This window comes from Rhineura floridana, chromosome 11 (assembly GCF_030035675.1).
Source record: "Rhineura floridana isolate rRhiFlo1 chromosome 11, rRhiFlo1.hap2, whole genome shotgun sequence".
Classification (NCBI taxonomy): domain Eukaryota; kingdom Metazoa; phylum Chordata; class Lepidosauria; order Squamata; family Rhineuridae; genus Rhineura; species Rhineura floridana.
The window spans coordinates 60,066,468-60,069,585 of NC_084490.1; the positions used below are offsets into that span (position 1 = coordinate 60,066,468).

General features: G+C 41.9%; 1 pseudogene; it reads left to right on the plus strand.

The window, feature by feature from the left end:
- Positions 1-1,866: 1,866 nt before the first annotated feature.
- LOC133368048 (homeobox protein AKR-like) lies at positions 1,867-2,623 on the plus strand (annotated as a pseudogene).
- Positions 2,624-3,118: the final 495 nt, after the last annotated feature.

Genomic DNA, 3,118 nt, shown 5'->3' on the forward strand with positions numbered 1-3,118 from the left:
AGGGTGTGGTTATTGCATCATTGCGGGAGGGAGTGGTTCTAGCCTCCCTGAAAAAGGTGGTGATCTGACCGCTCCTGAAAAAGCCCACCCTGGACCCACTGGTCTGTGACAATTACCGACAGGTCACAATACCCCCTTTTTAGGGAAGGTGAGAAGATTGTGGGGCAGCAATTGCACGTACTCTTGAATGAAACAGATTATCTTGACCCATTTGAGTCTGGGTTCAGGCTTGGTTCTCATCTTGGGAAAGCCATAAACAAGCCCACCTGGGCAAACAGGGGTGTGAGATGAGCTCATTGTGATTGTTTTGGTTAATTGAACAACTTTTCCCAAGCCCTGTTTTTGAACATAGGCAGAGGGGAAAACTTCTTTCTCAGCTTATTATAACCAATGTCAGAAGCCTGTGCTTTGAGCTCCCCAGACTCCAATACTATGCAATGACAGTGTGCAAAAGCAATAAGCACCCCAATACATAGGGGTATGAGACATGAATTATGGGACAGGGGCCATGGGGTATGCCATACTAAGCCTCCTCGTTACATCTAGATTCTTCCAGAAATATTTGGCACTGCAGTGACACCACTTTTAAAACATCTGCACTGGCTGCCCATCTGCTACCAACCCAGGTTCAAGGTATTATTTTACAAATGCCTAAACAACTTCGGTCCAGGATAACTTAGGGACTGTCTGAACCCTTGTATCCCAGCTCGATCACCGAGATCTTCTGCAGGCGTGGCTTTGGCTGCCTCCCAAGTTGGTGAGGTTCATTTAACATTGACACGAAATCGAGCCTTCAGTGTCATTGGCCCAGTTCTCTGGAATGCTCTGCCAACAGAGATTCAGCAGGCGCCTTCTGTTTTAACTTATAAGCGCCTGCTGAAAACTTTTCTGTTTTGTCAGGCTCATGCAGGCAATTAAGAACATGCACTTTTTTTTGCAACAATTTACCTTTGTTTTTATTGTATTTTTAATGGTTTTTTATATACATTCTATGGTTGTTTTTGTTTAAACATGTCACCCGCTTTGATGTTTTTCACGAAATAGTGGTATACAAATATTTTTATAAATACTAAATAAATAAATGTCAACACCGAAAACTAGAAGAGCCAAAGCAACAGAGGGTAAGCTCATTTCAGTGAAGGAATTCTGTAAACTCTAGCCAGAGAAAGACCGAGCCTTGTCTATACGTGGGCTGTGCATCTTTAATAGTGGAGCATGTAACCATGGTTATTCCTTCAGAGGCACCAGATGAGATACTGCTTCAAATAAAAGGAGTCTGAGAAGACTTAAAACCAGAGATTGTGGCTCGGGTGAAGCTTATTAAAGAAGAAATCTCTGGTGGGATGTTTAAAAGAAGTGGAACAAATGGCAAAGGAAACATGTAATTAATTTTTTTTAGGAAAATGTTCAGACCGGTTAATCAGAAAAATCTCTTTAAGCAAAAGTAATATAGTCACTGGGACCTGAGAGAGGTGGGGGGAAATGAGTTTCTAAGGGAGAAACCTGAGAAGTGAACTGGATGATCTTGGGAATTGGTTGTGCTAGAATAGTTGACAATTTAAATCAGGACAGCTGAAGCAGTGGCCTTCCAGATGTTATTGGACTACATCTCCCACCATTCCTGACTACTGGCCATAGGTTCTCCACCTCTAATTTAGATACTGAGAACTGCAGCGTAACTGTAACATCAGGCTTACAAAACATAGATATACAGGAAGACAATTTGCATTCCATAGAATTCATATTGTAATGCAATGATATACAATATTCCCCCCTTCTCCCCCCGCCTCCATTTTTGAATAAAAGAAATCTTTTAGGATGGGAAGGAGTTTTCGGGCATCAAGATGAAAAGTTAAAAACAATGCTGCTGTTGCAATATCAGGCAGTGAGACAGAGATTGATGACAGCATGGATGTTCCTCTGGATCTTTCCTCTTGTGCCAGCCCATTCAAGAGGAGGAGATGGGGTAACCTGCCCAAGGAATTGGTGCAGATTCTTCGGGACTGGCTATATGAGCACTGCTTCAATGTGTATCCCTTGCAAGCAAGAAAAAGCACTACTGTCACACACACACCTTTCCACACTATAGGTCTGCAACTGGTTTGTCAATGCACACCACAGCCTTTTACCTGAAATGCTGAGGAAGGATGGGAAGGACACAAATCAGTTTGCTATCTCACAAAGGGGGACCAAGATGGCTGATGGCAGCCCGGCGGAATTCTCCATTGGCACAAAAAATTGCATTCCACTGTCGAGAACTCATTCTTCTCTAGTAGCACAAGGCCAAGCAAGGCTTCTTCCCTGGGATCTCTTTTGACTCAGCCATCAGTAATTTGCCACACCATGGTAAGTGCACTGAGAGAGGCTTCTTTCTATTTGGGCCATCCAGGAGGTACTGGTCAGACCCTAGATGACCTTCAATGGGCCTCGCCTACCAACTTCACAGACAACTCTTGTGTATACCATGGGGATGTGTCTAAGCTGAGACCTAGTTCAAATGCACAGAATGGGCTTTTCAACTCTGCCAGTCCTGAATCAGGATTTTAGTGGATTTCAGCTCCTGGTGGATGTTGCACTCAAAAAGGCAGCAGAGACGGAACTGCAGGCAAAACACATGATATAAAACATTCTTCACATTTTCCCCATGGCAGGGATATAATAGAAAAATGTCACAACTGTCTACATGATATCAAAGAGTAACTGCATTTTTTAAAATTATCCTTATTTGCACAAGGGATTGCTGCAATGAAGTTTCCTGTAACTGAAATGGTCTTCAGTGGAATATGGTTATTCCAAGAATTATAAACTTAAAAACTACTGTAGAAACAAAAGGGGTTTCTTTTCTTTTTTAAACAAATGTTTCTTAGTAGGTTTTTTTCCCCATAAAGTGAGATGGTTCCCAAGATCGTTTGATTTTGTTTTATTATTTTCATTGTTTTTTTCAGACTGTGCAATATTTAGAAACAAGATTAGTCTTCATATCATTCCCATGTGGAACAAAATATACGAACAGGCTGTCTTAAAACAAATTCCAGATTTTAAAACAAGGTTGAATTTGAACAATTATGCTTTTTGTCCCGCCCTGGGCTCCTACTGGGAGGAAGGCGGGATATAAATC